Source organism: Vulpes vulpes, chromosome 5, assembly GCF_048418805.1.
Source record: "Vulpes vulpes isolate BD-2025 chromosome 5, VulVul3, whole genome shotgun sequence".
Lineage (NCBI taxonomy): Eukaryota > Metazoa > Chordata > Mammalia > Carnivora > Canidae > Vulpes > Vulpes vulpes.
Window position 1 is genome coordinate 12429787 of NC_132784.1, and position 13864 is coordinate 12443650.

A 13864-nucleotide genomic window follows, 5' to 3' on the forward strand; every position below is an offset into this window, starting at 1 on the left:
CTTTTCTAAAAGTGGAGGGATGGCATGCTTAAGTTGAAATATTTTGTGTACTGAAGTTTCAGTTAGTGGGAATTAGAATAGCTGAGTTTTAACTTTACCTTGCAGGGTGGATAATGAAATGTCACCAAACCTTCAAGAAGCTGAGTGTTCCAGCAGATGATCTAACACATAGCTGGGAGGTAGTTCTTATCAATCTATCTAATTGTGCTTTTGTATTCACTTAAGGGTTCCCTCAGCCTCCTGAATATCTTACAGCATGTGTGAAGACACTTGGTCTTTTAATCAAAATGCCAGCTTGAAGAAGCAGGACTGACTTAGTGAAGGTCTCGTTTCAGTTTGTGATAGTAAAAACCAAATGAACGAACATAACATGGAACTTCAGTTCTTTATTTAAGGGATAAGAAAGATACAAACTAGTGACGTAGATATTTTAGACTTTTGTTCTACTCTCTTCTCCACTGAAATGTCAGCCATTTAATCAGAGATGTGACCATCATTTTCTTTATCCGTAATCTTTTTTTCTTCATCCCTCCTCCTTCAACCATTTCCTCTATCTTTTATGCATTTACTCAGAGAGTTTCTAAAAAGTAATTTTCTTTTATCTGAGAGACTGAAAATGCAAATAGACAATGGCCAGACCATGTATGACAATGATCTGACCCATAGTCTCTGTGGCCCACCATCCAGAAAGCCCAAACCACAGCACCAATAGCAGTTGCTTAGGATAGTTAGGGCTAAGCCAATGGATGCCAATTTCCTTATTTTATGCCATGGTTTGCAACTCAGGGCCAACCATGGGAAGACAAATATGTTTCCTAAACCATCATATAAGAAGCCTGTCTCAGTTAGCCAGCCTCTAGCTTCCCCTTGCCCAACAGCCTATCCTCAGGGCATACCTAAGGTCTCCCCTGACTTTTTTCACCGTGAAGCTTTCCTACTCCTTTGCTGGGCTTTAGGTGTCTTCCAAACTCAAGATGTTGGCTGACTCTCTTGATACAGCCATCTCTAAACAACTAGCCTCTGTTCTCACTGGCATAGTCTGTTCATTCACACACCTCCCTGAGACTGAACTTCGCACTCTATATGTTTGCTCTTCCAAATATGCAATGTGTTCTAACAGAAAGAAGCCTGATGTTCCCCTACTCCCAGTCATGAAAATTAGAAATAGAACTACCCTATGATCCAACAATTCCACTTCTGAATATTTTTCTGAAGAAACAAAAGCATGAATTTGAAAAGACATATGCACTCCCATGTTCTATGCAGCCTTATTTATAATAGCCAAGTATGAAACAACCTAAAAATCCATTGATGGATGACTGGATAAAGAAAATGTACATATGTATATTTACACCCACACACAATGGTCTATATCAGGGGGAGCAAATTCTTGTGTAAAGTGCCAGATAGTTAATATTTTGTGTTATGGAGACTACCAGATTTTTGGTGTAACTATGCAGCTCTACCTCTGTATATACAATAAGTAAACAAATGGAGGTGGATGTTTCAATAAGACTTAATTTACAAAAACAGGCAGAAGGCCAAATTTGGCCCCAGAGCATAGTTTGCTGAATCCTGGTCGATGATATAAGACACATGTTCAGAACACAGTGTATGTCAGAATGTAAGCCTTACACGTTGGAAAAGGTCCATAGATATTATGAAAAACTCCCTTTATTCAACAAGTATTTATTGAATTAGATGCCAACCTAGAGTGTCAGCAAACAAAGTAGACACAAAACCTTGCCTAATGGAGTTTATATTGCACTAGGGATAGCTGATAATAAACAACCAATCACATAGACATGCAAACGTTGTATTTAAAAAGTTACACTATCAGGGGAAAATAGAGCATATAAGGGGAATAGACAGTGTGTGGGAGGGAGTTATAAGGAGATCATCTATGGTTAAGATAGAATTTGGAGAAAGTAGCATTTGAATGAAAATTTGAAAGAGGGGTGGAAATTAGCCATGCCTGAAAACGATGTTGGAAGACAATGAAGGACAATGATTTTAACTTTTGTTCTGAATCAAATGAGATATTCCTGCACAGTTTTGAGCAGAGGACAGACATGATCTAATTGGTATTGTGAAGTGATCACTCAGTTGCTATGTTGGGAGTCACTTTCAGGCATTGAGGGGAGAAGTGAGGACCTAATTGTCTTTTCTTTTACCCACTGGGAAATCTCTGGCTCTTAACTGTGTTTTTAGACTATTTTTTTGAAGTGCTTGCTGATATAGTTGGATCAATATTTATCATGTTGTAACTGTAGTATTCACTATTTATTCTCTTTACTCATTTTTCTCCTCTTTCTTTTTTGTCTTCTGTGCTATAACTGAACATTTTATATGATTCTACTTATTTTCTCCCTTAGCATTCGTAGTATGCCAACTATCTTTGTCTTTTTTTCTTTAATTAATGGTTGGTCTAGAGTTTACAAAATTCATTTTAAGCTAATCTAAGTTCTTTTCCAAATAAAATTCTATTGCTTCACTGATAGTGCAGATATTTATAACTGAACACTCTCTCCTGTCCCTCAAGACATTGCTGCCATTCATTCTACTTTCAATCTGCTGTAATTACTCAATACATCGTTTCTATTATTGCTTTACAGAATTATGCTTTAGACTAAGAATAAGAAAAATAAAGGGTTTTATTTCACCTTCATTTACATGCAGCTCCCTTCTCTGATGCTTTTCTCTTTATAATGCAGATCTGACTTACATCATTTCCTTCCTTTTAAAGAACTTCTAGCATCTTTTGTTGGGAAGGTTTGCTGCTGGTGAATTCCCTCATTTCTTTTTGTTTAAGAAAGTTGTCTTTTCTTAAAGATTTTATTTATTTATTTGAGAGAGAGATCACAAGCAGGAGGAGTGGCAGAGGCAGAAATAGACTCCTTACTGAGCACAGAGCCCAACTCAGGGCTTGATCCCAGGATTCTGAGACCATGACCTGAGCTGAAATCAAGAGTTGGATGCTTAACTGGTTGAGCAACCCAGGCACTCCTGTTTGAAAAAATTTTTATTTCTCCTTCACGTGTAAAGGATAATTTTGCTGGATATAAAATTTTTGGTTGATACTTTTTTTTCTTCCTTCAACTCTAGATATTTCACTCCCTACTCTTCATGGTTTCTGATGAGAACTATGCTATATTTCTTACCATTTTCCATTATTTTTACTTTTTTTCCCCCAAATTTTTTCTGTCATTGGTTTTGGCAGTTCAAGTCTGAAGTGCCCAAGTATTTTTCTCTATGTATTTCTGTTTGGTAATTTCACATAACCTGTCTCCAAGCTCATTGATTCTTCCCTTGAATATATTGAGTTATTGATGAACCCATTGAAGCTATTTTTCCTTTTTTGTTACAGCGTTTTTGACTTCTGATATTTCCTTTTGATTCTTTCTTTGAGTTCCCATCTCTCTGCTTGTATTCTGTTCTTGCACCCTGTCTCTTTTTCCATTAGGGCTCATAGCATATTTATCATATTAAGCTATGTAAAGTTTTCTGTCTGATAATTCCAGTATCTACATCGTATTTCAATTTGGTTCTGATGATGGCTTTGAATCATCAAACTGTTTTATTTTCCTTGTCTTATGGCATGCCTTGTCTTTTTTTTTTTTCTCGAAAGCCAAACATGTTGTATCAGATATTAGGGAATGGGTAAATCTTTGGTGTGAAGATTTATATTAATATCACTAAGAGTTGTGTTGTATTTAACACTTGCTCTAGATATAAGTGGCTTTAAGTCCCTCCAGTGAGCCTGATTTTGTCTTTCCTTTTGATTTTCAGCTTCCCTTGGAGACATTCTGTGTATTGCATCTTTGTCAACTATAATTCACTCTGTTATACTGGAGCCCTCTTGGCATTGTAATAGGTGGAGGAGGGAGGACATTCTATAATATTCCTATTAAGTTCCAATCATTGGAGCCATGACTTTCACAAATGATTTTTATAGTCATATTACTTTAGTCCCCACTTCTTCCTTTTTCTTTTCTTGGTTGCAGTATTCTCAGTCTGTTTCCTTGACCCCTGTTGATAATCCACCTTTCCTTTCCACTTAGATGAGACAGGAAGGCTGGAAAGGAATAGAAGATGAGAGATATCCTTCCTCTAGTGGGGATAGCACTCTAGCAAAGTCCTTTACCTTGGAGAGTAGGCTCTTGCTATGGAGAAGTGCTCTGGGCACACTTCACAATGATTATTATTCCTTTCCAACTGCCTGAGCCATGAAGAGGTCTTTCTCAGATCTTCATCATGAGAACCTGGTGGGGTTTTAGGAGGTAAACCCCACAAAAATATACAGGCCTCCTAAAACCATAGCATCCTAGGAGTTACTCATTCTCCAGCTAGTCCACCTCAGCCTCCAGCAACTCTTCACTGTGACAATTTAAGTGTCCCTATCAGTTTATAGTTCTAGTAGCTTCTGCTCCAAATAAACTGTGGTTCTCTGAAAGGCCTGAAAGTTTTATGATTCGTTTAAGAAAAATAACAGTTTGTTCAGCTTTTCATTGTAAAATAGGAATAATTACTTCCAAGATCTTTACATGTCAGATCTGAATTTGGAAGTCTTATGTGGCCACTAAAGATCTAGGTTCAGCACTGACAAACTTTAACTTCCACCCATGTATCCTTGGGCAAAGGAAGCCAATCCCAAACCAAAAAATGAGGCTGTAGCAAGTCTGTAGATGCAGGGAGGGCAAAGAATTGAGATCGTTCATTTAGTGAACTGCAGGGAAGTGGTTTCTCAGTATTATTGATCTCTGGGCACTTTCATCATGCCCTGAGGTTTTCATTTCTCCCATCACCTTTGTAACCTATTTGTTGTATGAAATCTCTCTGTTTGAAATTGCTAAAATGTTTCTTTTTCCTGACTGGACCTGACTGCACAAGAGGGAGGGAATGGCATGCTATTTACCATTCCTCTATAACCCCCATAACCTTCTCAACAGTGTCTTAGTTAAGACTCTTTTTATTGGAAAGAAGAAAAAAAGCTACACAATTGAGTTCAAGGCAAAAAGAATGAGAATCAGGTTCAGAATGTATTAGAAAGAATCTGGAATAGTTCACCAAACCCAGGACAGAAAGATCATCAGGTCTCTCCAAAGCCTGAAACCTAAAAGTGGAAATGACCAGACGCCCAAATGGGGCTCTATTGCATCTCTCTTCTCTGTGTGTGTGATCATCATAGTGTTTCTGCACACTGGATTCCTCTGTTTCAGGAGCAGAAGTAAGTTGGAGACTTACTTCTCCAAGTAAGTCATCTTCATCCAAGATGGGATACTTGTCCCATCCTTCCTGAGTATTCTTCCCCTTCATTCAAGAGTCTTGTTGAAGCACATTGGCTGGATTTCCTTTTAATTTCATATTCTCATGGGGTAGAATTTGATTGGGTTGGCATGGGTTGGTTTCTCTCTCCTGCTGTAGTCAGATGGCATTGGAGTAGAGCTCAGGTAGCCAATCTCTGACTGCCTGGTTGGGAAGGAACAGAGACTGGAGAGAGGAACTCACTGGGTGCTGAATTGTCTCCGTTGTAAAGTGGGGGCACTTCTGTCACCTAGGAGAAATTTCACACACCCAAAGACATATTTGGTGTCACAACTGAGGGGATGCTACTCTAATCTAGTGGGGAGAGCTCAGTGTTGCTGCTAAGTATCCAAAAATGTACAGGGACAGGTCCCACAAAGAAATAATTATCTGGCCCCAAGTGTCAATACCGTCCAAGATGAGAAACCATGGGCTGAATTAACTTCCCAAAGTGAGAATGGTGAGTACTAGCGTAGTACTGGGAATGAGAGAACATGAAAAAGATGGAAAAGAAAGACAAATAAGTAATAATTGCAACATTTAGTGAGCATTTTCTGTGTTCCAAACACAATATTAAGTGTTTGACTGACATATTTTTTTTAATATATATATATATATATATATACTCTTTGTGACAATCCTGCAAAGCAAGTTAGTGGCATCATTATTTTTGTTTTATGGAAAATCACACAAGGACTGTCCACCTAAATCTGAAGTTCTTAACTAGTAATTAAAAAGTGAAAAGGAAAATCACCATATTCTCTGGATCTATATCTGTAGTAACTAAAAAAATACAAACAGATTTTTAAGTTCTGAGCTTGTGAGTCTAACAGTAAATAATAATATCATGGCCATTAGCTACTCTGAAGCAACATGACAGTGACAGATTCATGCTGTCTCTCAAAGGGATATGAATGTAATAGAAGTTACTATGCAAATATGCAGGATGGTGTGAAGAGGGAACAGAACATAGAAATCTCAGGCATGAGGTATGTTGAAGCAAAATAAACCGTCCCAGGACAATGTTCTCACACTTCCTACCCTTCCAAGCTTGTTGGCCCTGGATTCTGTTCATACTGAGTCCATTTCCACACCTTCAAATGAGAAAAATCACATTAAATTTGTAGGATTGTGGTGATTAAACTCAGAATACATGTAAAGAAGGGATTGGCAATCGGGTACATCATTTTAATTCTGCCTAACTTCTTAGCTGTGTGACCTTGGGCAATACACTTAACTTCTCTGTGCCTGAGATCCCTTATTTACAACATAGATTTGATAATAATAGTACATACCTCAAAGGGTTGTTCTGAGGATTAAATTTGTTAGTACAAATAAAGTGCTTACAACAAAGATATGGAAAACTTGAATAACATTTGTAAATAAAATTTTAAAATATATTTTATTATTTATTTATTTATTTATTAAAGATTTATTTATTTATGTGTATGAGAGAGAGAGCACACACGTGCATGCATGGCGGGGGCTGGTAGGGGCAAAGAGACAGGGAGATTGAGAATCCTCAAGCAGATTCCCTGCTGAAGGTGAAGCCCAAGACGGGGCTCTATCCCAGGATCCTGAGATCATGACCTGAAATCAAGAGTTGGCACTTAACTAACTGAGTCACCCACTGCCCCTAAAATTTATTTATTTGTTTATTTATTTATTTATTTATTTATTTATCTATCTATCTATTTATTTATTTATTTATTTATTTATTTATTTATTTATTTATTTATAATACATTTTAAATAACATTTTATTGGGATCCTGTCATGCTCTTTTATTTATGTATTGGTCTATGGCTGCTTTTGTGCTATAATAGCAGAGCTGAGTGGTCACATCAGAGATTGGGGTATGGCCTGTAAATCCAAAAATATTTACTATCTGCCTATTTCCAGAAAATATGCACTAACACCTGGCATAATGTGATGGTTCTGGCACACAGTGTGGTGTCCTGCCTTCTCTGACCTGAGGGATGACTGGATCCTTCTATCCACACTGGGAGAATTTCCTCTGCATTTGTTTGCTCACAGATTTGTTTAAGGTGTTCCAGCCAAACTAGCCTCTGTCACTTTCCAAATCATGGCTGAACACACAGAATTAAATGACACAGTGAAAGATAACCAGATAAGAACACGTTTACCCACAGGAGATGCAGATGGTTTGCTTTTGGTTTGGAGTGGGATGTGGGCAGGATGGGGAGTTTGGCATTGACAGTATCATTTACAAGGCAAGTAATGAGATGAGGAGAGAGGGTTGTGGAGGGAAGAATTTCAAACCTTAGCTACTCTGCACATCAGTTGTGTGACACTTCTGTCATATTGGTGAAATCTCTGGTCATCACTCTTCTCATCTATAAAATAGGATGGACAGTATTACCTTTTTTGTGGATTAAATGAAATAACTTCTAGGAGAACTAAATGAACATTAAAATGTGGAAAATAAATGTCTTACAAATAATTTGTTCCACAGATGCTTACTGAGCACTTATTATAGAGATACTGCAGGGAAGTCTGTCCTCACTCTCCACCTCCCATGGTACTACAATGACAGTGATAAGAGCTAGAATTTACTGAACATTTTCTATATAGTCTGTCTTGTCCTAAACACTTTCTTCATTTCGTAACAAATTTAATACTACAACAGTCCTTTGAGGTGTGTTCAGTTGTTGTGAAATCCATGTTGGAGATAAGGGGACAAGGCACAGAGAAGTTAAGCACATTGCCCAAGGTCACACAGCTAAGGAGTTAGGCAGTTAGGATGATGCACTCATCAGATCTGCCTGCAGAGCCCAGTTTTCAACAGCATGCTAAACTTCAGCTCAGTAATATGTTTAGCAGTGGTTCATTTTAAGTCCGGATAGTCTTCACTGTTGGGCATTTTGGTGTGTGTGCTGAACTCACATGGCACCAGGTGCGACTTTTGGCATGGGGTCTGTGGGGTCTCTGGGAGAAAGAAGTTACTGCCAGCACAGGAGTAACACAGACCTAGCTCTCAGAGGTGTAGAGGAATTCTCAGTGAAATTGAAAGTGAAAGAATACTTTCTCTATGATCTGAATTGCATGGCTACCTGTTATAAACTAAATTAGGTCCCCCTAAGGTTTATATGTTGAAACTGTAACCCCAGGACCTTCAGACGTAACTATATTTGGAAGCAGGACCTCTTAAAGAAATGATTAGATGAGGCTTCTAGGTGGGCTCTAATCCAGTCTAATTGGTGTCTTATAGAAGAGGACATTTGGACATGGAGAGAGACACCAGGGACATATGCAAAGGGAAGACCATGTGAGGACACAGTGAGAAGATGGCCATCTGCAAGCCACAGAGAGGCCTAGAGAAACTAATCCTGCGGACACCTTGATATTGGACTTTGAGTCTCCAAAACCATGAGAAAGTGAATTTCTGTTGTTGAAGCCACCCAGTCTCGCGTACTTTGTTATGGCAGCCCTAGCAAATGAACATAGTGCAGAGCAGCCCTTTATTGAGTCACTTTACCTGAATCCAGAACACAGAGTAGGAAGTCTTTCTCTGTCACTCTGCCACACACCACAGAGCAGATTTGACCTTTGGGTGTTCAGAGGTTCCAGCAGCCGAGAAATGCTGAGCTCGGGGGTCAGCAAGAGATTTGGCACCCAGAGGAGGAACATGATATAGTGACAGTGCCTGCCGTGGCCAATGAAGCGACGGTAGCCACTTTCAGGAAATTGCTACCCCATAAACAGCAGTGACAGAGAAAAACAGAGCCAGCAGAGCACGGGAGGAAGTGGCTGTGGCCAGCGGAGTGGCACAGAATTCAAGAAAGGGCAGCATATGTCACACATGCCTCTGGAGATTCTAAACATTCTTAAGAGGGAATTTTCAGGGAGCTGGGGTTCATACATCAGCAATTTGGGGAAATGAGCCAGAAAAATTAGGTATTAATATTAGCATTCCCACATATGTACCCAGAGGGTGGTGAGGCTTGGGGAAATTACAGTTCCACACAGTTGACCCCAGAGCAGATGTCGATGAAGATCCATTTGGGAAGTGAAAGAAGATGCATAGCAGAAATGGAGTGACAGGCAAATAATGGTGAAATGGGATAAAAAAAAAATGGGAAGATTTGTGCATGAAGAACCCAGGGAGATAGATGTAAACTGATCCAACCACTTTGCAGGGTGATTAAAAAAAAAATCTAGTTAAAAAGACTTTGTGCATAGAACATGCTATAGGGATGGTTTATTCAGAAAAAAAAAAAAAGCCCAACTCTGTTTGAGATAATCACAAGCAGGAATTCAATGGCATGAATAGAAATTTCACTTGGAGGAAAACAATTAATAGGTTGGGGAAAGAACAAATCAAATTGGGCAGATTAAAAAGAAGGCAGTTAAAAAAATGTTCAAGTTTCTATGTGAATGCTTTCAGTGTCAAGTCTTTGGAAAATCATTAGTGCCTCTTGCAACTTGAAGATAATGACAGGAAGTACAGCTTTCCCATTTCTCCTTTCCAAAATCATGCAAATGGAAAAAGGACAAGTGAAACTACAAATTCTTCCTCAATGAGACTAGAAAGGAAATAAAACTGTGAATGGCAAAGAAGTAGAAGGAAGGCAAGGGCCCAGAAGTAGGAGGAAGGCAGGGGCCCAGGAGCATGACACAGATTCTGGAGCCTAGGGATAATTTTCCTAGATAACACAGGCAGTTGGAATATGATGGAGAAGGGTTTAAGAATAATATAGAAAAAATAATAAACTCATGGAAAATGTGAAGGTAAATTGGAAGCCATGAAAGGTGAGATAAATAATGCTGAAGAAATTAAGACAAAGGTAAATTTTAAAATAAATAAAATAATAGGCATTTTATTTTCTCAAGTCAAATTAATGAAGATACTGAAAATTATATTTAACCCTCTTGGGAATGATTTGAATTCTCTGTTATTGACGTCATGTGCTGTCCTTTTGAGGTGACATAGGATGTCTTCAGTGGCCATTGGGATTTTCAGCTGTAGGGCATTATATCTTTGCCATTTCCTTTGATTTAGATTTTCTCTCTCACAATCATACTTTACCTATCATCATCATACTTTATCCTATCTTTTTTCCCCTATGTATCTGCTTTTTGTATATTCTCCTCTACACAGTTTTTAATTCAATATTTTTAATACTGTTAAAAAATGCCATATAGCCAGATGTAACCACCATATGATAAATAAAAGTTGATAATGATTTAGTAGGGACTTTTGTCCCTAGTTTGTTTGTTTAAATTGCAAAGAAGTGTGAATATGGTATTTGTTACAGCAAAGAGCTTCTCAGTGCCACTTTTGCTTGAGATAAGGTCTTAGTTTGCTGAACTCTCCAGAAAACTGATCTCCTGAAAAATGAAGTACTGTTTTCTTATGATTATATTTACTAACAAAAATATATCAGTGTATTATTCTAGTCATAGTTTTTCACTGTTGTTTGTCTTTGCCTTTTTAAAATAAAGAGGGTACCTTACTTTGAAATCACCAGGTTGATTTGCTTCAAATTTATAGAATGAATCTTTAGAGCAACTCGAATGTAATTAATTACTTGAGATAAGGCTGGGTAAAATACAACTTGGAACAAGGCTGAATAATATTGTGGTCATGTATAAAAGTTTAAGACCCAAGCCGTCTGGAGTCAAGTTCTGGTTCTACCAGTTATTAGTGGGAAGACCTTGGGTAAATAATTAAATATCTCTAGGTTTTACTTTCCTTGTCTATATATGAGGAAAATAGAGATGTCTACCTATGGTCACTAACTGTACCTCAGAGGATTGATTGTGGTCTCTAACTGCTGACGCATGTGTAGCACTTAGTAGGTCTACTGTGTAGGTATGGGAAGTAATAAACGCCAGTGTCAACTACTCAAAATATTACAGTATAACTACAATTCAAACTACTAATATGAGACAATATTTTAGAAGTAAAATGATGTTGTGAAGGTTGATAAATATGTGAAAAGTTTGTGTCCAGAAGAGTTAATGGTTAGCAAGACAGAGTCATAAATCTATATTAGAGAAAGTTTGGGCAACACTTTCAATTCTGGTCTTGGGTCTTGGAATATGATTACTGCCCATGAAGCACAAAATCTTCAGGAAGAGACAGAACAGTGGGTGGATTCAAAATTGTGAGCTTTCTTTGTTCTAAGAGCAGCCTTTTTATCTGTTTTCTTCTTGATTGAGAGAAGAGATGAAAGGCATGGGAATAAAATTAATCCCAATAATATCTTAGAAGAGAAGCAGCTTAATAACAAGCAAGTCTAATGTATGAGTGAGAGCAAGGGAAAGAGAAAATCCTTCAAGAAGATAGCTCTGTGCCTGACAAGATGAGGAGAGAGGAGAGAGCTTATGTAATGCATTTTGCATCAGAGTCTTTCAACAGGCAGCTGAGCTGTGCTATTGTTGCCTCATAGAAAGAAAAGAGCTGATTCTTACTCAGCTGGCTGAGAGGGGCAGAGACCAGAGCATCCACTTATACTTTTCCCTCTTTTTTAAACATTTGAAGAGGAAGCAGGGACTTGAAGAATGTAATCTTAATCTAGTTGAATGTAATACTTAGATAGTAAGGCAGGATACCAGCCCTCTGGGTGGGACGGGGGGCAGGGGCTGGAGAGGATTCTAAAGATCTCCATCAGCAGTCACGGCTTACAGATCTTCCTTCCTTCCTTTATTTTTTCTTTCTTCTTTTCTTTCTTTTCTTTTCTTTCTTTCTTTCTTTCTTTCTTTCTTTCTTTCTTTCTTTCTTTCTTTTTTTTCTTTCTTTCTTTTCTTTCCTTTTTCACATAGGCTTCACACCCAGTGTGGAGCACAATGCTGGACTTGAACTCATGACCCTGAGATTAAGACCAGAGCTGAGATCAAGAATCAGATGCTTAAGGACTGAGCCACCTAAGAGCACCTATTCTGCATTTTAAAAACCTTGAGAAGAGGGAGGCAATGAGACGGGGGGAGAAAGCTCTGAAGAGAGAATCCTGTGCCTCTGATACCAACAAACTGTACAGCACTGTGTAACCTTGGGCGCTTTCCTTCAGCCCTGAGGTCTCAGTTTCTCCTTCTGTACAATAAAAGGGTTGAAAGGTTGGCTTGTAGGATCTCTAAGTCCCTTTTCAGCTCAAAAATCCTGTCATATATTGTAATGTCAAGAGAATCAACCTGTGTCCCCACAATTTGGTCTGTATTGTTTTAGGTGCCATCTTATCTCACTATTCTTTTTCTGACCCTCCCTGTTACTGGCAAACAGAAGACAATTTTACCTCCCTGCCTTTGCTTTATTTGTATCCTTCACCTTCACTGCTTCTGCTTTAACATCTAAATATACTTGTCTTTGGGACTCGCCTTAAATATCTGTTGACATAAATTTCTAGGCAAAACATGGAGTTGCTCCTGCCTAGGGTGCCATGTCAGCAAACAGAACTTTCACATTCCTATAAATGCTTTACATGACCAGAATCATGGAATAGCCAGTCAGCCAGTCCCCAAACCCTAAGCCAACTCTTAGTTCATTGTTTCTTAATCTTTCTAAATAAGGTCAGATACACATCCCCAGTCAGTCATGCTCTGTCTCCACATTGCTGCTTCTAAGACTCGATAAAACTCACTCTTGCCCCAAATCTCTTGGGAAGAGTGTGCTACTGCTTATGAGACACTGTACTCCCCACTGCCTAGATTGTCTTCTCTAGAGTAAAGGACATAGAACTCATAACTACACTGTCTTGTTTTTGTAATTTTTCATATCCTTATCCTCCTCTCCAAAAGAAAAGATCTTCAATTCCCAAATTTCCATAAAACTTCCCTTGTGCCTTCTTGAGGAACTCATTATATTCCACATGATATTGTGATCATTAGTTTGTATATTGCCTCCATGATGAGCAAGTGTAATAAACTCTCTCATTCTTGGGACCACTGGGGATAGAGACACAAAAGTTCTCACAATATTGAAACATGCCTAAGACATTTGGTAAATAGTCACTGTTCCATTCCTTTCACAGAGAATGCCCATGCCACAGATTTCTCACTCCTTCCCCCAGGACACCTTATGTTCCCTCAATCAAATAACTGAAAAGTTGGTATCTCAAACAGCAGAGACTCCAAGGTACAGTCTAGGCTATAGCTTTGTTCTTTCAGATAGGTCCGATGTTGTACAAATTGTTAAATATTTTGAATGTCATCCCTGCTCTGTATCTCCCGTGGCCACAGTCTTGGATATCGTGGCTTGCACACAATAAATGATGAATAAATGTTTATTAAATAAAAGAACCCTGACTTGTTCCAATACCACAAAAATTATAGGAAACATGTTAGAGGTGGGTCAGGTTTAGAGATAAGATATGATTGCTTGATGAGTCATTGTTTAGGGCTTGTCCCTTGACTTCAAAAGAAACCCAAGAATTTTGAAGGGAAGGCAATGAGTAGAGGAGCTAAAATAAAGATATTAAGCAAAATTGAAGGGAAATAAATGCATAATTGAGTAATGCACTGGGCAGTAGGTTTGAGTTTTTTAAGAGTTTGATTTAAGGCTGCTTGAATTAAAGAGTATTAAACATACTACTTTCTCCTGA